The 23992-nt window shown below is 40.8% G+C and overlaps 1 pseudogene; it reads left to right on the top strand.

The window, feature by feature from the left end:
* LOC103738713 overlaps nucleotides 1-23390 on the top strand; it is a 51412-nt pseudogene extending 28022 nt beyond the window's left edge.
* Nucleotides 23391-23992: the final 602 nt, after the last annotated feature.

A 23992-nucleotide genomic window follows, 5' to 3' on the forward strand; every position in this document is an offset into this window, starting at 1 on the left:
CTTGCCTCTGAGGATAGGGGTTAGGGTTGGATGAAGAATTCATTATTTATATCTTTTGGCCTTATTTGGTTTTTAATTTTTCAATATGGTTTTTTTAATCATAAAATTAAAGTTTTTAAATGAGGAGGATTTGATTGAAACCTCCTAGAGTAGACAAAAATAAAAATAGTCCCCTAAAGGGATCAGTAAACCCCTGACACCTGTGAATATTTCTTTTTGTGGAAACAGTGTCTCCCTTGATGTGATTAAGTTAAGGATCTGGAACTGTGAGGCATGTTCCTAGATTATCTGAGGGTGAGTGCTAAATGCCACCCCACATTTCTTCATGAGTGGAGACTTGGGCACACACCATAGAGAAGATGATATGAAGGCAGGACATGGAGAATTTGAAGATCCTGGCCTTGACATTTGGTGTGTTGCAGGTAGGGTTACCCTTGTAGCCCCAGCACTTGGGAGTGGAGCTGAAGCCTGAGAATCATGAGTTGAATCTGGGCTATTGCAAGTTTAAGGTCAGTCTGGGCTATTTAGGCTTAGCAAGATCCTGTGAGGACAGAAGGAAGTGAGACAGGAAAGGAAGCAAGAAGTCAGGGTGGGAAAAAGAAGGGAGGGAAGGAGAAAAGGAAGGAGAGAAGGGAGGGAGGGAAAGAGGAAAGGATGGAGGGGGGCAAGGAGGGGAGAGAGGAAAGGAAGGAGGGGGGAAAAGGAAAAGAGGGAGAAAAGGGCCAAGAAATGGAGTGAGGGGAGAAGAGAGGAAAGGAGGGAGGGAACATTGGAGTTTTGCAGGCAGAGAATTTGGAATATGCAAGGAACACACTGGTCCTGAGCACTGGGCAGCGGGGAGGGGGGGCAATGTGGTGGTGGTCTGGTGATGTCCTGATTTGGACCTGTTGACAGTGATTTCAGACTTCAGGCCTCCAGAACAATAAGAAAAGAAATTTCTGCTGTTTAACGCCAATAATTGTGATAATTTGTTAGAGTGATCACAGAAAATTAATAATGCTTAAATAATTGACTGTGATACAAGTACAATTTAAGCTCATTATTCTTGAAAAGAGAGATGAGTAGACAAGGGAGTGGCAGGATCCCGGGAACAGATGCCAGCTGGGATTTGTGGCAAACATCTAGCCGGTATATCCAATCATTGTGAAATGAGTCTAGGAAGCTAGGACTTGAGAATCACACAATGAATACAGGTTGGAGGAGGAGGAGGAGGAGGAGGTGGTGTCATTTTCTTCAGTGGTGTAACCACAGGTAAGCTGTCCTGACTCCACTGAATAGCTTCCCACCCGGTTAAGTAACTCTAATGAAACTCAGTAGGCCACATATGCAAAAAGATAGAAAGCAGGAGAGAGACTTGTTGGGAAGAAGGGCTCCAGCAGGAGAGGCAGAGCCATGAGGGAAGAGAATGAGGGCTGAAAAGGACTAAAATTCATTATATAAGTACACAAGACTGTCAAACAATTCAAAAAAGGAAGAAAATGCTTTAAAAAAAAGTACTTAGAGGCTCTTATCAAATCCCTAAAAGATTTTAGGGTTACCTCTTCAGAGGGGGAATGTTAGAGTAACAAAAAGCCCTGTAAAGAAAGAGAGAGAGAGAGAGAGAGAGAGAGAGAGAGAGAGAGAGGGGGAGGGAGGGAGAGAAAGAGAAAGGAAGGAAGGAAGGAAGGAAGGAAGGAAGGAAGGAAGGAAACACGAAGTTGTCAGGAAAAAAGTGATGGGGAGAAATGGGAGGTGTTGGAGGGAGTGGGCAAGGCTTTGATCAAAACACCTTATATGCATGTATGAAATTCTCAATAAAGTTTTTGTATAGTTAAAAAAATTGAAAATTCATCTGATATTTTCAATTTTTTTAAAAAAAAGTACTTAGAGACGACATTGTCCTCTTTGTATTCCACATTTTAGTATTTGATTTTTATTTGAAAAAGTTTGTGCTATATTTGGAAGCATCCTTTTGATTTATTACATTCTCCTCCTCTGCTGATTACAAGGCGTTAGTATTAATAAAGATTAATCATGTTTCTTAAAATGTAAAAAAAACATAATGTATCAAATATGATTTTTAAATATTTTATTTATTTATAATTTTTTTGTTGGGTCATATTCATAGCTACCCTTAGCCACAGGCAAGTTGGGTACACCTGCTAGGGTAAAGGGATTATAGTCAGAATCTATATTTAGGAAAATGAAAAAGGAATCCACAAGTCACCTTGAAAAAAAATTGGAAGAACAGTTAACTAGTATGTTCAGGCCTTTAAAAGACCCATACGAAGAAAGATACTCTTTTTAACAAACAATGTGGGGATATCTCCATAGAAAAAGTGAGCTTTGAGCCCCACCTCATTCCCTAGCCAAAAATCAAAGCCAATTGCAGATTTTAGGGTGAAAAGCAAAACAGTAAAACTTTTGGAGAAAAATAAAAAGAGCACATTGTAGGGCTGGAGAGATGGCTCAGCAGTTAAGAACACTGGCTGTTCTTGCAGAAGACCCAGTTTCGAATCCCAGCACCCACGTGGCAGCACCCAACTGTCCATAACTCCAGTTCCAGGGGGATCCGATAGCCTCTTCTGTCCTCCACAGGCATTGCATGACATGGGTGCACTTACCTACATGCAGGCAATACATGCATACACATAAAAAATAAAAATAAATAAAGTATTTTTTAAAAAAAGAGCACATTGTGATCTTAAAGTACACAAAACTTTCTATAACAGGTCACACAAAGGTTGTAATCATTAAAAAAAAATGAATTTAAAAGTCACCGATAGAAAGGAGCAGGAGGCCTAGCTGGCAACCCGTGTGTTTTCATGTAGAAATGGCAAAAAGAAAAGATAAGGAAAGAGGTGTTCATCCGTGTTTTCTATCACGGAATACAGCTTTAGATCACAACGAGCTCATTCATATAATATCAGAATGGCTGAAAACATGCAGATAAAGATGTTCATGAAATAATGCTATATAATCACCAAAGGCTGAAAAGTAGTTCAGATAAAAATTTTCATGCATTTCTGAGGAAATCTTGATTTTTTTACGTTACTGGTTAAAATATGTAAATTGGTAGAACTACAAGAGAAGATACTAGGGTTTGTCAGTTTCTATTAAAACTAAATAAACTAAATATATGTATAATTTATGACCTAGTGTTTCACTAAGCATACACGGGTTCACCAGCAAACATAGGCTAGAGTACCCACAGCATCTCTAATAGTCACAGATTGAAAACTTGAAAATTACCCAAGAGCACATATAAAATAAATAAATTAAAATAAATAAGTAAATAGATTGTGGTATGTCCACACAATGGACTACTATACATCAATGTCAATATATGATCTACCACTAAACTACAAATATATATATATATATATATATACACAATTTTATATTTTGTGGCATTGACTCTATGTTTTACCACATATTTTATTTTTCAATCACAAATTTATCTTAGATAAACTTTATGCATGATGTCAGAAACCTGAATAGTAGCCACCCCAAGGGGGGTGAGGAGCTTGAAGCACATGGAGAGAGGTTCTCTGGATGTCTGTGACTAGCTTTTCTGTCTGGATGCTTATGTTGTAGCTGTGTCCACACAGTGCAGATTCAAGCATCCTCCTCTGATAATGCATGACATTGTGCCTCCTTCAACACATTACATTAAAAGCTTTAAAAGTCTCACAATGGGATTAAAGCAAACATAGGCACATGTATGAAAGAACACACATGCATTCCTCCATACAGACACATCAAGTATGCAGTGTCAGTCTCACCGAGGGTTCAGCAAGCACCGCAGACATTGGTAACTGAGCACAGGCACTCCTGTGTCCCCAGTGCTGACCCGCCCTTTCTCATAATTTGACTTGAAGTCTCATCGAGTTTGGTATTTTGGTATTTTAGCACATTTCTGTTCTCCCAGCAGAGGAACGAAAGGAAATGTCACAGGAAGACTTTGTGCCTTGGAGGCAACTTTGCACAGGCTCCTAACCATCCCCTCTCTCCTCTCTGAACATGCTCAGCACCTACTTTTACTTTGCTATGCATTTGATAGGTTACAGGCCAGCCAGTCTGTCCACCTCCTTCTCTTTCTTGGTCAGATCCTGGTTATTTGGGAATTTACATTTTCAACTGTCCCACCAGGATTGTACTGAGGTTGAGAATGAGCCTAATCTTTGCAATGGAACTTTTAAAAATGAAAATAATGACCATCTGGTTTAAAACCAAGACTTCAAGAATAAGTAATGAGCTGTAAAATTCCCACCTTTAATTCATTGGGCCAAATCTAAATCATAAGACTTTCTAAATCATAAGACTTATTAGCTCCCTAATTAAATATCCATTTTAAAAAATGAAGCAGTCATCCACCCATGCAGAGCTGTAAACCAGTGTCTATGCAGTATCCGCATGGCCTTGGGGCTCAGAAAATCTGAGACCTCCCCTAAACCCCATCAGGAGTTCTGAGAGTAGGATCGTCACTTGCTAACAAGCCCTAGAGATGATTAAGATCTGTGTTAAGTTTGAGAACCACTGCTATAAATAAACATTCTACCAAGAGAGTTACAGCATAACCAATGCCCTGCATCACGCAAATACAGTTTTCACATATTTAAAAAAAGGTATAGAAAATTCACTAGCGTTTTTTTTTTCTTCTTAATCCCCTGATAAACTAGAAATAGTGCTGATTCCTTGACCGCACATATAGTCATTAATCACAGAGCATGAGTCTGAGCCTGAGAACCTGAGCGTGTGTGTGTGTGTGTGTGTGTGTGTGTGTGAGAGAGAGAGAGAGAGACAGACAGACAGACAGACAGACAGACAGAGAGTATAAAACTATGTGTGTATGTGTATAAGAATATGTATATTGATTGCATTAGGCTTTCTGGGCCATAGCAGCCTGCTTCTGCACACATTGCTGTCCACAGTAACCTGCATTTATTTCATTTGTGTGGTTTGAAAAGTTCCTTCATTTTTAAAACTCTGCCCGTGGCTTAGAGACTTGTGGGAATACCCAAAAATAGATCTAAAAGTCCATGAGCAAAATCCAGATAAATTCAGGTCAGCAGGTGAAGGTTTAAGGTTCTGGGTTTTTGTTTTTGTTTTGTTTTTTTAACATTCCCAGGGGAAATTATGAATGATAAAAAAATCTTCCAGTTACAGTTTGGGGGATGATTCAGCAGAATGCCATTCAAGAAAACCAACTTGAGCTGAAGGAAGAGGACCTTTGGATTCAGTCCACAGTGGAAAATGCCTCATCACTTACGTTTTAATTGAAACAATCATTGAACATCTGTGGTATACATGGGGTCATGGTATTCCACCCAACGTGAAACTCAGACTTCTCTGGTGAGGACATATATCATTACTGCCATAAATGATCCCCCTGTAACAGGGGACTGTTAGAGAAAGAACAGGAAGATATCCTGAATTAGTTTAAGGGAGGGAAAGGAAAGAAAACAAGGAGGGAAATGGAGGCATTAGGCTTTTATAGGTTCATCAAGCCAACCTTTGAAAAGATCAAGGCTTTTGAGTTTTCATAACAAAAATTTACAACCATCAACTCAAACTCTTTGTTCTCCTTCTCTCTCTCTCCCTTCCTCCCTTCTGCTCTTCTCCTCCCTTCCTTGCCCCCCCTTTTCCCCCTCCATTGAGGTATACTTTACACATTATGCAACTAATCCACTTAAAATGCAGAATTCAATGGCTTTAGAGTATTCACAGTGGTACACATCCACTGTGACAAGGTTTAGAATATTTTCATTATTCCAGTGAGAAATTTTGCAGCTCTTACCAATCAGCCATTGCCAATTTCCCCATCACTGCCAGTACTAGAAAACCAACAGATTTGCATTTTGTATGTATCATATTAATAGAATCATATAGAATATGATTTTTTGTCACTAGCTTATTTCACTTAACCATGTTTTTAAGGTTCATCCATGTTAGAGTATGAGTCTGCTAATTCATTTTTCATGGACAGATAGCTTTTATTGTATAAATATACCACATTTTACTTATCCATTCATCAGTAGGCAGGAATGTGAGTTGTTACTACTTTAGGGTCATTATGAAAGGTAGCAGAATTTCTTTGGCAGATTTTATTGTTTTGTCTACTATACTAGAAATAGAATCCAGGGCATTATGATATTAAGCAAGTGTTCTACTACTAAGCTACATCCTCAGCCCAATAGCAGCATTCTTGGCATGACTTTGTCAAGGTATTGGGAACATAGCCATTACCACCTCTGTGCTCACCCTAAGTCCTTAGAATATCCAAGCAGAGAGGAACAGGAGTTAGAGGTTTTAGACAAAGAAAAGGCAGGTGCTACCATTTGGATCTTGTGCATCCTCCTGAGGCTCATGTGTTGAATGCTTGATCCCTAGAGACACTATCAGGAAGTGTTGGAATTTTAAAAGCTGGGGTCTAGTGAGAAGTCTTGAGGCACTAGGAGGCATTCTGTCAAAGGGGATAGTGGGATTCCAATTTCTTTTTTCTCTCCTTTTATTTCCTGGCTAACAAGATGTGAGCAACTCACTATATATAGCATGTGCTCTGTGTCATCCTGTGCCGTCTCACAATGAGGCCAATGGACCATGGACTGAAACCTCCAAAACTGTGAGCCAAATAAGACTCTCCTCTTCTTAGTTGATTATATAAGGTATTTTGTTATAGTAATAGAAAGCTGACTGACCCAAAGGAGTATGACCAGTGAGCCTCAGGCAACTCCCAACAAACCTATAGGGCAGGAGAGATGGAAGGGCCTAACCAAACAGCCACTCCTAGTTAGATCCCTGTCTAGACGCATCAAGAAGTAGCAGAACAGCACAGACGCGGAGACTGCAGCCATCTCTTCCATTTTGTCTACTTTAGCTCTTTTCATTATCTCCCCTGACCCTCAGGCACATTACATCAAAAGACTTGGCACCTTCAAATAGGAAACCATAAAGTAACAGCTCTTCAGTCCTCCAGAAAGGCCTTAGAATCTTTCACATCACAGTAGTGTGGGGTAGGTCCAGATTATCAATGAGGGATTGGATATGAAAGGCGAAGAGAATTTCTCCAGGTGATCTATATCATCAGTTATTTATCACCTGTCTGCCAGGAGTCAGGTGCTATGCACAGCTCATCACGACCCACAGAATGACTGGAGAGTACAGCACTTCTGCTGAGCCTTTCTTTGCTTTCTTGTTCTTTCTTCTGCATCTCTAACTCATGATAGCCTGAGAGTCGACAGGCTTGGTATCCTGTACTCCAAGGTTACAAACCTGTGGATTCATTCCACTGTAAATCATGCAAGCTTACTTTGTTCCATGGCATCAAAACTGCAGCAAGCTCTTCAAGCTACACTTTGGACCAAAGGAGAAAGAACAGAGTGCACAAAGAGCTCTCAAGTCCAGAACCAATCTGTTCTGGAGAACCATGTAAAGGTTACCTGGCATGAGGAGTTTTGTTTTGGTTTTGTTTGCTCTTAGCAAAGATAAAGGCTGAACCCAGGAGGAATCCCAGGAGGAGTAAGTGCCTACCATTCCCTGGTCCTCACTTCATTCTGCCATAGTTTGCCTTTCCCTGGGGCTCTATCACCATGCCCACTACCATTGTTTGGAAAAATTATTCCTTTTAAAAGTCTTATTAAGTTCAAACAAAATCCTTAACAAAGCTAAGACAGACTGGAGCTGGCAAACATTATGGGAAGCCACATGAAAGTAAATGCATTAGGACAGCATTGAGCCTGAAGAACATCTGAACCATCCTGGTACTTCCTCTCTGGGGGATACTGGAGGAGTATTTTAAGTCTCTTAGCCTCTTTCCTCTCTTCTAGAAAACCAGGTTAACAATACCCATCTCATAAGCTTATGCTGAGAGGTAAATAAGATTGTTTAATAAATGTATAAACTATCTGTTAGTGTCATAAATTATTTTAGATAAATAACGTACAACAGTGACTAACATTATACATTTAGGGCCTTACATTCTAGTAGAGAATGATAGATAATAGGAATTCAATAGGGAGAAGATACAGGATGTATCTCATATAATAGATAATATGTGGGGCTCAATCTACTTTGTTCTGAGTGGTTTATAAAATTCTCAGAGTTCTGAAAGCTGAGAAGTCCAGAATCCAGACTCTGGGATCTGGCCAGGGCCTGCTACTGCATCCTCACATGGCAGAAGGTGGAATCACAACAGAGGACCAATGCTGTGTCCTCACAAGGCAGAAGAGCAAAAGACAGTGAGCCCTCTCCCTGACAAACCCCTTTGACAGTAGCATGAAACCACTCAGGAAAGCAAATTCCCCAGGGCGTAAGTCCCACTCCTTTAGCTCCACCTCCCAACCTGCTGCTCTCAGGATTCATTTCCATTATAATTTTAAAATTATTTTAAAATATTTTATTATTTTTATTATTTATTTATATATTTATATATATTTTACGTGTATGAGTGTATTGCCTGCATGTAAGTGCACCCATATCATGCAATGCCCACAGAGATCTGAAGAGGGCATTGGATCCCCTGGAACTGGAGTTAAGGACAGTTGTTAGCCATCATGTGGGTGCTTGGATTCAAACCTGGGTCCTTTGCAAGAGCAGCCAGTGCTCTTAACCACTGAGCCATCCCTCTAGCCCCCAGAACATAAGTTTTGAGGGACATATTCAGAACACAGACATGTGTATCCATGTCAACAACAATAAAGAAATCTCTTCTTACTTCCTGAAAGCCACTTGCAGTTGACACCTTTGCTCAAGAATGTACCCTTGGTGAAACCTATTAAGGTTTACAACTCATACCTGTTAAAAAAAAATAAATAATAATGAAAACAATGTGCTTTGAGGGATATTGACCCTTTTGTCTGAGACAAGGATTTCAAGGTATAATTTAGCATCTGAAGGAAAAGATCAAACCCCACCATCCAACAAAAATATTCTGGAGACTAAGGAGGTAGACTTGAGGGTACCGACGCAAAAGACTCACTTGGGACATTAAGACAGTTGGAAGAAAGCAGGGCCAGTCAGTGACGATAGAGAAGGGAAATGTGGACTGGTCCCATCCCAGGTAGCAGACAGAAGCAGCCAACAGTTGATCCCCATGGACTATGGATCATGGTTTCAGGAGTGAGAAGATCTGATATAGTTTAGAGTTTCCATCTGGACATTGTAGTTAGCTTGTGTTAGTCTCAATCCATTTGTAAAGTTTATCAGACCAAAAATAGGTAGTGCTTATGCCATCTATTTGCTATTGATGTTAAATGTGAGTTGAAGTAGGGAGAAATCAGCCAGGTACAAACAAGGCAAGAAGCCCAGAAAGACAGAAGATGGAGAAATCTAGGAAGGCAGGTGATGACTTCAGGATGGGAGGTCACATGTGCATTTTCTGCCAAGCTTTGGCATTGCTAAGAAAGAAGCAACTTCTGAACATGAGACCTGCAGGTTGTGGCCTCAAGTTACATCTGTCTGCTGAACACTTTAGAAAAATCTCAAAGTCAGCAGAACATGGGCACTTTGGAATCAAAGTGTGGGGAACTGCTGGCCCAGCATGATACCAGGACCTACCGGGGATGATTTCCCTACATAATCTGTAAGGCTCCTTGCTGCCTAGTCTCTGTCCTGCTGCCATTTGACAGATCCCGTCTTCCTTTCTGTTACAGAAGCGCTCATATCCAAATGACCCTGTCTTCATCCTTATTGAAGCTTAAGGGAATTTTTAATAATGGGCATCCATGTAACCATAGGAACTAAGACTGGATACCACCTGTAACCTCGCCCCTTGCCCAACACACACATAACTAGGAGAAGCATTATATTTGATGACATGCACAGCCTTCTTACTAAACTTGGTCCTGCTCTCTAATACAGCCTGATTATATGACTTCTGACTGAAGAAAATTTCAGTAGCCACTACCCTACAGCTAATTCAGTCAAAACACTATTAGAACACTTTTTTTCTAAGAGGGTGTCCTGACAACGTGTTCTTCCCGGTGCTTCTCTGTCTCAATGTTTCTCCTTGAAGCAGAGAGCAATACAGTTTTCTCTCTTCTCTAGCAATTCTTTTTTCCAGTGCCTTTGGTGTTTAGTAGTTACTATTTACTGACAAACTTGGAGATGAAGTTTGGCTGTAACTACACAATTTCATCTGCTTAGCATCATCATGAGGCATATCGGAAAGATCTGAAAGTTGGCACAAATTTTGTAGGCTAGAAAATATCTTGTGGGTACTTTAATTTACTTTACAGTTTTTTTTAAATTTACTTTATAGCTTTTTTCCAAGGCTGGCACATGTGAGCAATGGAAGAGTCAGCTCTTCCTCTAAGTGACCGGAAGGAAGCCATCCTCCCGGAGAAGGAATGCATATTTGAATTTATGAGAGCTGAACTTGGCGGCACAGCCACATTCTTGTTCTACTTTGAGCTTGGCAGGCCACATTAATACTTGTGCAGTGTATGAAGTTGAGAGAACACTTCTACTTCCCTTTGATAAGATTTTACAGAGCTCAAGAATGTATTCATTTAAAACTGTGATAAACTGAACAAGGATTATGTGAACAGCTGAGCTTTGCCCCACCTGACAGACCAACAGGCAGAAGATACTCACAGAATGTTAGTGTTTGGCACCATGCTACAGCAATGTCTGAACAGCCACTGTCTTCATGCTGAGGCAGACTTATATTAATACCTTGACAGTATATTATTTTATTCTAAGCTACTTATTTAATCAGCTCAGCGTGGAAGTCTGGTTTTAAGAGAAATACTGTTTTTGAAAACATATAGAGTCACAATATAGATATATTAGTATAAAACTCCAGAGACCATTTTTGTTGTTGTTGCCTCAGTCCTACATCCTGTGTGAGTTGGAGGCTAACAGCAGTCTTTGGTTTCTACCAACCACTGTATGCAAACATAGTCCCAAGTGTGTTGCCACAATATAGCAGGAGGAAATTTTGTTATAGGAAATGCATAAGTCATTGATCTTTCACAACATCTCAAGACATTACTGTTTTCCAACTTTGCTTCATTTAAGAGATAATCACCGGAGCCAATATTACTCTAATATGAAAATCAGTCAAAAATCCAACAAAAAAGAAAATTATAGGCCAGTTTCTCTTATGAACATAGACACAAAAATCCTCAATAAAACGCTTGCTGACCAAATGCAAAAACACATCAAAATGATTATCCACCACGATCAAGTTGACTTCATCCCAGAGATGCGAGGATGGTTTAACATACATAAATCAATAAACTTAATCCACCACATAAAAATCTGCACGGATAGAAACCACATAATCATCTCATTAGACAAAGAAAAGGCCTTTGACAAATCCATCATCCATCCATGATAAAACTCATGGAGAATATAGGGATACAAGAGATATATCTCAACCTATTAAAGGCAATATGCAACAAGCCCATAGCCAACATCATAATAATTGGATAAAAAACAAAAACATTCCTATTAAAATGAGGATAAGACAAGGATGTCCACTCTCTCCATTCCTGTTCAATATAGTACTTGAAATCTTAGCTAGAACTATAAGACAAATAAGGAGATAGAGGGGGTACAGGTTGGAAAGGAAGAAATCAAAGTATCCTTATTTGCAGATGATATGATCCTATACATAAAGGACCCTAAAGACTCCATCAGAAAACTAAAGCTGATAAACACATTCAGCAAAGTATCAGGATATAAAATTAACATGCAAAACCCAGCAGCCTTCCTGTATACCAACAACAAACATACTGAGAAAGAACTCAGGGAAACACTCCCATTCACGACAGCCTCAAAAACGATAAAATACCTTGGAATACATCTAACCAGGAAAGGAAAGGACTTGTATAATAAAAAATTTTAAGACACTGAAGAAAGAAATTGAAGAAGATCTCAGGGGCTAGAAAGATGTCTCAGCAGTTAAGAGAACTGACTGTTCTTGCAGAGGATCCAGATTCAATTCCCAGCACTCACATGGCAGCTAGCAATCATCCTTAATTCCAGTTCCAAGGGATCTGATGCCTTCTTCTCATTTCCATAGGCATTGAATAACACAGGTGCATTTACATATATGCAGGCAATACAGTCATATACATAAAGTGAATAATAAATTATATCCATGTATACATAAATAAGATACCAAAAGACTTCCCATGTTCAGAGATCTGTAGGACTGATATTGTGACACTGACCATCCTACCAAAAGCAATCTACAAATTCAATGCAATAAGTTAACATTCTAACACAATCCTTCACAGAATTTGAAAAAATAGTCTCAAATTTATTATGGAAGCACACACGTGCACATGCACACGCGCGTGCACACACACACACACACACGTGCGCGTGATAGACAAAATAATTCCGAACAATAAAAGAATTGCTGGAAGCATTACCATCCCAGATCTCAAATTATATGACAGAAGAATAGTAATAAAAACAGCATGGTACTGGCATAAAAATAAACACACTGTTGAGTGTGGTAATGCATGCCTTTAGTCCCAGCACTTGGGAGGCTGAGGCAGGTGGAACTCTGTGAGTTCAAGGCCAGCCTGTTCTACAAAGTGAGTTCCAGGCCAGCTGGGGCTACAGGGAGACCCTGTTTCAAAAAGACCAAAAATATTTTCCAATAAATAAAAGTGAATTAATTAATTAAAATAAACACACTGATCAGTGGAACAGAATTGAGGACCCAGATTTAAGGCCATGCATTTACAACCAATTGATTTTTTACAAAGAAGGCAAAAATATACACTAAAGAAAACACAGCATGTTCAACAAATAGTGCTGGTCTTACTGGAGAGTCATATGTAGAAGAATGAAATTAGATCTGTAGCTATCACCGTGCACAAAACTCAACTCCAAATGGATCAAAGAACTCAACATAAGACCCAATACCCTAAATCTGACAGAGGAGAAAATAGGGAATACACTGGAACTTATAAGCATAGGAAAGGACTTTCTAAGCAGGATTTCCATAGCACAGTCATTAAATCTAACAAATGACAAGTGGGACCTTATGAAACTAAAATGCTTCTGTACATCAAAGGACACCATCATTCAAGTGACAAGGCAACCTATAGAATAAGAAAAAGTCTTTACCAGCTATTCCTCTGACAGAGAGTTCTGGTATCTAGAATATACAAAGAACTAAAAAAAAACCCAAACATCAAAAAGACAAACAGCCCAACTACAAAGTGGGGAAAGGGACTGAACAGGGAGTTCTCAAAAGACGAAATGCAAATGGCTAAGAAATACTTTAAAAATGTTCAACATCTTTAGTCATCAAGGAAATGCCAATTAAAACCACTTTGAGGATTCATCTCAGCCCACTCAGAATGTCCAAGATCCAAAAAAACAAACAAGGATCAATACTGGCCAAGATGTGGGGAAAGGGAAACTTTTACTCACTGCTGGTGGAAGGGCAGTCACTATAGAATTCAGGGTGGAGATTCCTCAAAAAAGCTAGAAATCAATCTATCATATGACCCAGTCATACCATTCTTGTGTATATATTTAAAAAAAAAACTCCATAACCTACTACAGAAATACTTGTTCATCCATGTTCACTGTTGCCCTTTTCACAATAGCCAGGAAATGGAAATAGTCTAGATGTTCATCAACTGATGATGAATAATGAAAATGTGGTACATTTACACAATGGAATATCATTCAGCTGTCAAAGAATTATTAGCCAATGAATGGATAAAACTTAAAACAATCACCCTTAGTGAGGTAACCTAGACCCAGAAAGACAAACTCATATGTTCCCTCTCAGAGTAGGGTTCAAGTTCTGAAATCTTAGATATACATGTTTCAATTGGAAAATCCAGAGAGGCAGGAAACAATGGCCAGGGATTTGGGGGAACTTCATGGGAGGGAGATAGAATGCCACGATATAAAGGGGGAAAGGGGAATAGTAGAGTAAGAAGGGTTAATTGGAGTGGGGAATGGAAGGTCAGTGCAGAGGAGGGTGTATGAGGAAAGATAACTAACACTAAAGATCTTTAGAAAAAGTCACATAGAAACCTACCACCACAGAAGCTTCTTAGAGTATACACACGCACATTATAAAACGAAATTATAAGAAGTTACATTATAATGGGGACATTGTCCCCACTAGACACCATAGGCTAAAAAAGTAAAAAACCAATGCAAGGATGGACTCCCTCTTTTGAAGCTGTTGACAAGGGGTTTCATAGACCCTCAGACACTACTGGCCATTGCCTGTGCTTTTGGTTATACACCAGAACTAGATGGTAACACCCTGTTGCTGAAGGCAGTATACACATGAGCTGTAAAATAATAAACAAAGAGAAATCAAGCTGGTACTGACTTCAGAGCTTCATCTCTACTGGCTAATTTTCACAGTGCTGGTAAGTTCTATGCATGCCACCAGAAGGAAAAAAATCATCAACCTTATTCATCTGTGAATCCCAGGAGCTACATCAACAACTGGCCTGGCAAGATATGCCCACTGGTGCAATAATGGCATGAATGTTATGGAAGTAACCAACAACTTTCTAATTGGATTTAAAGTCAGCTTCCTAAGATGCAGCCCATACCTGACACTGATATCAGGCCTAGGACTATTTGGCTAGACAAGTCACAGGCCACAGAGGAGAGCTTAAAACTATTATTCCATTAAATAGATATAATATTGAAGCAACTTCTAATTGCTTTTTGTTATATCCATAGATTAATGCATCTCTCAACACTCACCAGAGAAGCTTCCTTGTACAGCAGATGGTGACTAACATAGAAACCCACAACTGGCCAATGTGTAGAGAATAAGAGACTACAGAGTGGTTATTTCTGAATTGGTCCCCTGTATCCAACTTCTACCTCCAAATGCTCGGGGATCATTTTGGAAAAGGTGGCAGAAAGATTGTAAGAGTCAGAGGTGGTAGATGACCACAAGGAAACAGAATTTTCCAGACAGCTGGGAAGTTACTCATATGAACTCACAGCAATGGTGACAACATGCACAAGCACCATATAAGTTCAAGCCAGACAAAATCACAGCATAGACATGGAGAAGTGGGTAAAGACCCCAATCCTACCTGAGAAACTATTGGAAACTGATGACTGCTGGAAAAGGGAGAGTCAGTCTCTTTTAAGGGTATGACTCTTGGTAGGTTAACCAGGCTCCAATGAATGGATCCACACCAAATGATCTTTGGTTACACAAATTTGACTCTGTAGACTTTAATATATGACTAATAAAGTACATGAAATTGGGCAGGAGGTAGTGAGGGGGATACAGATAGGGAAGAGGATCTAAATATGATCAAAATATATTGTATAAAATTGGAAAAATTCATTTTAAAATGAAACAAAAGAGAATAACTGGGGCTGGAGAGATGACACTGTGGTTAAAAGCATTGCTGTTCTTGCACAGGACCTGGGTTTGGTTCCCAACACCAACTTCAGGCAGCTCACAGCCACCAATAACCCCAGTTCTGGGGGATCTGACACCATTTTCTGGCCTCCAGAGGTATCAGGCATGCACATGGTATATATATAATATACATGCTGACACTCACACATATACATAACAATAAAAGTAGATAAATCTTTAAAAAACATGAAAGAATCAATGAATACCTGTTTTCTGCAAGAACTAGGCATATATGTGGGAATAACCTAAAGGACAAAGTTCCTGTAGTCCAGGAACATTATAGAGGTAAGGGTGAAGGGAAGAAACAGTGATCAGATAACAGCATAATATATAATTAGATAGTGGTCAGGCTACAAGAAAAGTTAGTTTCTCCAGGAATCAAAAAGCAGATTTCAAGGTCTTATGCTGACTTAGGACAGGTTATCTAAACCTCTTGATGTAGCCAAGGTAGAAAGCCTTATTCATCTTAGGTCAGCTGTTCTCCATTGCAGTTGCCCCTGCATGGGCACCCATGGCTGGTAGATGCCTTAGTACCAGACCAGGTGCAGCGCCAGCAGGGGCAGAAAAGGTCTCTAACACTGGCCACATGCTGAATCTTCTCAGAAAGCTGAGAGAGGCAGTGGTTACTGCAAAGAGAAAAAAGCCGAAGGCATTAGAGAAAAGTCTTTATTATTGAGGGAACGGCGGAGGTCATCTATAACCCCTTCCTAAGAACATGTGACCCAGATGTTACAGATGCCAGAACTTTCCCAGTCAGATATCAGAGTTTCTTGACAGGAAGACTAAATGGCCTATTCCATTGTGTGAACTCAAATGTGTGTGTTGGGGGGGTAGGGATAAAAAAGATGGAGCCTTTTTAAGAGGGACAGCTGTTTTCCCAGGACCACTGAGGTCAGAAGCAGGACATGTTAGTAGTAACTCAGGTGTTTATATATTACAAGTGAACAACTGCAGGTGGTAACAAGTTTCATTGATAATTAGTCCTAAAGGGACTCTTAACTAACATCCATCCAGTCTACAAGCACAGAAAGCAAGGCCTGAAGAGGTGAATGATGTCCCCAAAGTCTTGTGGCAAACTGAAGAAAAAGCCACCAGAGTGTGGGCCTCCTGGGTATGAGTACACTGTCCTTGCTGAAGGCAAATACTACAGTGTCATTCACATAGTTTTATTATAAATTCAAGCAAGGTTTTAGTTGTCAGAAAGAATTAAATTCCAATGAACTCTAGTAACAGTTTACTAAAAGGACACTTCAAAGGAGCCTAAACTGAACTTGACTCAAATGTAACTAGTATGCCAGGAAGGATTTTCCTGACCCAGGTTGGAATTCTCAGTAATCTGCCTCTGTCACCCTGTCCTTTCCCAAGAGAGACTTAAAAAGTTGGGGAGGGACCATGGTGGAAGGTCTGACTGTGTGTTAGCAAACTGTAAGTTCAGCAAAGCACTGGGAGGCTCACAGACTCTGCTCTGTGAAACCATCTCAGTGACTGCAGAAATAAGGGAGGGGACAGTACGGTACCATGGCTGAGGAACTTCTCTCTGTCCCAGAGGCTCTGACTGGACACAACCATCTGGAAGTACAGACCCTGTGGGTGGGTCACCTTGAGATACAAGGGTCCAAATGTGCAACAGCAAAAAGAGAAATTCTGCTGAAAAGAGATTCTCAGGCAAGAGGCTATGTCTCAAAAATAATTAAAAGCTAAATTCAGTAGATGATCCTCAGTTGGGGAAATAAATAAATATCTCAAACAAGAACATACTAGCTCTCCCTCATAAGCACAATGCCGGGTAGAGACAAGTTAATGAGTCAGCTGTAAAGTGCCTAAGAAAAGTCCTGGCACAACAATAAATGTAGTTCTTGCTTCCAACATCAATAAATAATAGCTACATCCCAAATTTCTTAGGAAATTCCTTAGCTATCCTGTTTAAAACCCTGACATCCATTCTCTTTTGAAAATGCATATGCATATACACAATGCTGGCAAGGAATTTTAAGAGTCCCAAGGCGTACTGCACACCCTTTCACCTCAGCTTAGAATGACCCTTGGAAGCAGGTGTGTCCAAGAAGACACAGTTCTTGAGGGCCAGAATTCTGTCCTCAGTTCCTCTGCTTCCCACAGTACCTAAAACTCCATGAAAATCATTTGGTAAAAATCTGGAGATTTGTTGATGCCAAATATTAGTTCTACATTGAATGTTGGAATTAAGCTTGTGAAATTTGGAATTATTTCTCTTTATTAATGAAGGGAAAAATGAATTTTGTTTTTCTATTCTTTGGAGGACTTGCTATTACAACTACTCTTTTGCCCAGCATGAAGTTATCAATTCCAAATGGGGTTCTGAGTCTCCAAAGTTTTGCAGCCAGTTCCCAGGAAGGACATTCAGGCCCCTAAGCCAAGTCACACTAGCTGGGAAGATGGCTTGTTCTCAACCAGTGCCTGAACCAAAAGTTCTTCAAGTCCCTACTGACAACCAGATGGCATGGTAGCCTATGGCAATTGGTCATATTCGGTCGATTTATAGCATGTCAGTTTATGCCGAGCCTAACTTTGGATAAATAGGCTGTAACTAGGTCCAAAAATTCAGTAAGTGCTCTGACAATGATTAGTTCACATTACTGAAAAACTTTGTTAATGTAAACATACAGTAAACAGACGTGTCTTTTTCCAGGACTGATAAAAGGAGTGTTTTTCAAAGTGTAAACATAGTCGTAGACTGACCTCCAGGCTTTGTTTCTTGCCTTTTCTTGCCCTTGCTTTGAGGATGTTCTTTCTTTACTCTCTATTTCCTATTTATCATTTTAAACAAATTTGGGGGATCACACATGACTAGAAATAGCATCATTCATGTGTTTTGTCAGTAAAACCTTTCTTGAAATAATCTAGTATTGTGTTTCTAACACTTAATAAGTGCACATTGAAAATGCGATAATAGCTAAAGAAAGGAAAACTTCAAGTCTCTTTTTAGAGATCCCATCAGCATGAAAGCTTGGGCTTTAACATTTTTGTTCTCTGCTTTTTCCTTCTCACATGCATGACTGATTCTAAGCAGGTTCTTTTTTCCTAAGTCTTCATGTTCTTCAAACTAAATAATGTTGGTACCCTGAGCCCAAGAATGCAGACCGCTGGTGAGCAAGTGTTGACTTGTTTAAAACACTGCTCAGAGCATTAGGAGAAGAGATGCCAGGAACTGGGAGCAGGCTGGTAATTCCAACATTTTGTGCCTTACTCTCTTCTAGCTTAGGGGGAAGAAGTCCAATGTCATGTTTGTAGGCTTGTATTGCAAGGAGGGGAATAATAAGGGATAGATTTCCAGCACAGACTTCCTACAATGACCCCAATGAGCAGAAATGAGTACCAGGCAAGCCTCCAATCCTCACAGGGCTTGCTGTGCACGTGAATGCACACAGGCACTCATGGGGGCGCGCGCACGTGCGCGCACACACACACACACACACACACACACTCTCTCACACTTCATCCCTGAAATAAAACTTCTACACATACATAATATATGAGAAAACACTTGAAAAACTTCTTGCACCCAGAGCTCGTCTTTCTCTCTCTCTCTCTCTCTCTCTCTCTCTCTCTCTCTCTCTCTCTCTCTCTCCTCCTTTCTCTCTGCAGCCCTGGAAGCCAGGATCCAACTTCCCACTGAAACACTGGTGTGAACATGGGACGTGTTTCATCACAATTTGATGCGCTGGTGTTTCTTCCCAAGACCCTCTGCAAGCTTTTTCTACACATGCCAGCAAGACACCCAGCACTTCCTCCATGTTGCTCCCTTCTTCCTGACTCTGAGGACTGCTCCAATCACCAAGGAGTAAAACACCACCTCTTGATAATCTTGCTAATATATAACTTATCTTTGGAGATGAGATAAGAAGACCCAATCTGTAGCAGCTGTAGAACAAAGCGTTGGCTTAATCACTAATCTAAGAGCGAGTTAGAGGAAATAGGGACTTGGGCTTAGGCCAAAGACTATAGCTGCTGTTTGGGTAAAGGGGTGATTTGTGTGGTTGGTTCACAGCATGCAGTGGAGACTACCAGCCCTCCTGACTGCCATTAAGAGAGTTAGATGTCCCAATTTGCATTTCTCTGCACAGCTCTAACAAGCATCCAGAAGCTTGGCCATAAGCCAACAAGACTTGGAATGCTTGGAATCAAGATACCATTTTTTTTCCTGGTTCACAGTATTTCCATATTTTTAAATATAAACTTCCTTTCTTCTAAGCCAAGAGAATTTAAGGTTTTAAATAATAAAATTTTTACAAAGAGCAAGGTGGGGAAAGCTACTCTCCAGTCTGATTCTTTCCAGCTTGGGCGGGGGGTGCTCCCTTCTACCATACTGTCCACAGAAAAGCACCTAGGGCTCTGTTGAGCTTACACTGGATTCAGGTGGTCAGATCAGCATTACCTATTGTCTTAGTTTATTTTCCTGTTGCTGTGATAAAATACTCTCATGAAAGCAATTTCAGGGAGAAACAGTCTACTCTAGCCCACAGTTCAGGCTCCAGTGCATCATGGCAGAAAAATGACAGGGGCAGGAGCTTGACACAGCTATCCACAGTCAGATGAGCAATGGCTACAGGCAGGCTAGTGCTCAGCTCACTTGCTCTACTGTATACAAGCCAAGGAATAGCTCTGCCCATAATTAAGATAGGTTTTCCCACATCATTTAATGTAATCAAGACAACCCTTGACAGCACACCCAGAGGCCCAGCTCTCAGGTAATTCTGGATTCTGTCAAGTGGACAATTAACATTCACCTATCTAGGGGTTCAATTGACCAAACCAAATCAGAATAGGCAGTCACTCTCTTTCCTGCTCAGTTTGAGGCCCAGATGAGAATTTAGTAGGAGCCAAACTTACATAAGAAAGTTATTTTTACTTTGGAAAACAGAATAGTCTTATTTTTACCAATTAGTGACATATAGAAACCCTTATATGAAGGCAAAAATGCAATGTGAATGATACCAGCACAGCTCCCAGCCATCAGACTTTGTTTCCTAAAGGGTATTTGTGCCCTTCGACACAGTCTCTTCAAGGGGCCAGATGGCTAATGCTTTAGTGACAGCTTTGTTTTTAAATGTCCCCAATGGTGTGCATCCTTTGAAGGTATTCTTGGTTTTTCAGCAGCAACTAAATCTGAAGACTGCATCTGATTATCAAGTTGACAGCTTCTTAAATGGTCCCAGTAATCTGTGCCTTCTAGTTTGCCTTAAGTAATCCCTTACCCTTGACTGTGAGTTGGATCTTTTTTTTGGGGTGGGGACTGAGAATTGACCCCAGGGCCCTACGCAGACTAGGCAAGCACTCTTCTCACCAATAAACCACAGCCCCCAGGTTCACTCTTACGGAGTACAATGCAGCTAAAGTACTGCTATGTCGCTCCCAAGAGTGGGCTTCCATCTTTCAGGCACTCTCCTCCCTCACTGAGTCTCAAAGAGGCCCCTGCAGGGTTGTGAGTTCTGTGGGAGGCTAGGAGCTAGTGTTTCCAACCAGCAGCCAAGAAGTTAGCTAGCAACACCCGGGTGAGCTTGGGACAGACCTAGCCCCATTCAGTCCCTCCGAAATCCACAACATAGTTAACATTTGACTACCCTCTCTCAGGGACCCTGAACCAGAGGTCTCACAGAAGCTGCATGCAGATTCCTGGCTCACAAAAATTATACCATAAAAATGCTTAGGGGCAGTTTGTAAAGCAGCAGTAGGTAACTCTTATAGACTGTTTTCTTTTGTCCTTCATTATCAACCACTTCGAATTAACTCTTGTCTTCTCTTAAGCAGATCTCCTCTGGAAGCACTTTGACACTGCCTGTTTCCCAGCCCCTTTCTCCCTGCCCCAACTCAGGCCTCCCTTTCTTGTTGAGCTAAGGTTTTTCTCCGCCTTCATCTCTATGCAGCCATGTGTTTGGGGAATGACCAAAGTGCCAAGACTGATGAGAGCCTTGCAGGGGAAGCAGGGAATGCCTTTAGGCCTATTTTTATTTGCCTACCTTCCCCAGTGGGGTGCTGGGGAGAGGCAGAGGGTTTAAACATAGTTTCAGATAAAATAAAGGTCAAGTTCTGTCAAGTATCAAGCAGACCAGTTGAATGTGGGATGAAAAACGGAATTATTCTGGGGGGTGGGAGGCCGAAGGGCAACAGTACTCCCATCCCATGTACCCCTAATATTTGATTGACCACCACCTACCCACACTGTAGCCACACCTTTGTCATCTCTACTCCTCAACTCCAAACTTTTCTGTGCATTCTCTAGACCAAAATGAACGAGAACAGGTCATTCTTACTGCTCAGTAGGAACCTCCTGGTACGCCTAGCTTGCTTTCCCTGCCTCTTGGTAAAACACAAGGAAGTACATAGTGATACATGATGGGTAGAGGGAGAGGAAATATTAAAATGGAGGCGGGGAGAGAGAGAGAGAAAGGGAGGGAGGGAGGGAAAAGAGGAAATGAAGTTGTGAAAGAGATTGACTAAATGGAAAAACGGCCCCCCACCTCTCACATACAGTGGCTTCCCAAGATGTGAATAGGCTGGAAGATGTGCACCTGGCTTGCTTGGCCCTCCACTTAATATTACATGTAGAATCACACAGGAAAATAACCTCATACTGCTCAGAAATGTGGTCAAGTCAACCCTCTGTATCCATGGCTTTCAGCATCTGTGAATTCAACCAAATGCAGATGGAAAATACTCGGGCAAAAAATTGCAACTGTGCTGAACATGTGCAGACTTTCCCTGTCATTATTCCCCCAGGCAACACAGTACTGCAAGTATTTACATGGCATTTCCATTGTGCTTGGCATTATAAGTAATCAAGAGATGATTTAAACTACACGGAGGATATGCATAGGTTATGTGCAAAAGACTGTTCAGTTTTATATAAGGGTCTTGAGCATCCAGACTGAATCCCAGAACCTGTCTCCCATGGATACCGAGGGACAGCTATATATCTCCTCTTCTACTTTTGTCAACAAGCTTCTGTAGAAAACAGAGTGGCCTACTTTCAAGTGTCTGCTTTTCTCTAAGTGAGAAAAACAAAGATTCAAAAACATCTGAAGTTATTGTTCTATTATCTAGAAAATGCCTACTGTTTAAAAAGCATAGGCTATAGATTATAATTCCCATGGCAACCCCTTGACCTAGAAGCCAATTCTAACTCATCTTATGTGCCAAGTTTATACCACTTATCTTTTAATGATACTACAGATCGCTTTTGAATACAAAAGCTTATGGGAATACATTACATTTTTATTGTTTCATGGTAATTGAGTAACTATAAACAAAAGTCATAAAGATCTTAATATGTGACTCTAGTCCCTTTATTTTGAGACTTTCTTCTTCTTCCTTCCAGTGTCAACTTCCTTTTGATCCCACAGAACCTTCCTTTTCCATACTGGCGTCAAGAGACTGACAAGCCTTTGGTAACGTTCATGACAACCGAGAAACCCAACAAGCTGTCCTCTCTGGACCTGGACCACAAGGCACAGTTCGCTAGAACAAAAGAAATCTAAATGTTTCTCTTCAGGTCCCCGGGGCTTCTGGAGCCATGGGTTCCTGTGCAGACATGGCCAAGTCCAAGAACCACAGCACACACAACGAGTCTCGAAAGTTGCACGGAAATGGCATCAAGAAACCATGCTCACAAAGATACGAATCTCTTAAGGGGGTAGACCCCAAGTTCCTGAGGAACATGCATTTTGCCAAGAAACACAACAGGAAGAGTCTGAAGAAGATGCAGGCCAGCAATGCGAAGGCCATGAGTGTGCATGCTGAGGCTGTCAAGGCCCTTGTGAAGCCCAAGGAGGCTAAGCCCAAGATGTCAAAGTGTCCCAACAGCAAGCTCCACCCACTTGCTTTCATTGCCCACCCTAAACTTAAGAAGCATATTTGTGGCTACATGGCCAAGGGTCACAGGCTCTGCCAACCAAAGGCCAAGGCTGGAGCGGCAGCTGTAGCTAAGACCCAGGCTGCAGCTCAGGCTCCCAAATGTCCCCAGGTCCCTGTGCAGGCCCCATAATAAAGGTCTTTACCAATGTGAAGACAGATGGACTGGTGCGACCTCCCTCCCTACTGTTTGCAGAGGGCTGTTGTCCTGTGCTGCTTTTACAAATAAACTTGAGGGGAAGATGTTTAAAAAGAAAGAAAGGAGAAAGAAAGAAAGAAAGAAAGAAAGAAAGAAAGAAAGAAAGAAAGAAAGAAAGAAAGAAGGAAAGGAAGGAAGGAAGGAAGGAAGAAGGGAGGGAGGGAGAGAAGAAAGAAAGAAAGAAAGAAAGAAAGAAAGAAAGAAAGAAAGAAAAAAGGACTCTAAATGCAAATCTTAAGTAAGAGGGGTTTCCATCACTTGATCCCAGGGGTCAGGAACTGCATCATTCTTTCCAATGGGAAACAGGAAAGTAATGAATGTGTCTTGTATTTTCTTTCCCCTAATGCAATGATTAAAATCATGAGAGATAAAGACAGAGAAAAAGAGAGAGAGACAGAGACAGAGAAACAGAGAGAGACAGAGAGAGAAAGATATGTTCTAAGTTCGTCCTTCTCGTTCCTTACCATTCTTCTGAATTGACAATCCTATGTCAAGAAAGGCATAGTTAAGAGTTGTTTGGGGTTTGTGATTTTGTG

This window comes from Nannospalax galili, unplaced genomic scaffold, assembly GCF_000622305.1.
Source record: "Nannospalax galili isolate Female #2095 unplaced genomic scaffold, S.galili_v1.0 scaffold518, whole genome shotgun sequence".
Classification (NCBI taxonomy): Eukaryota; Metazoa; Chordata; class Mammalia; order Rodentia; family Spalacidae; genus Nannospalax; species Nannospalax galili.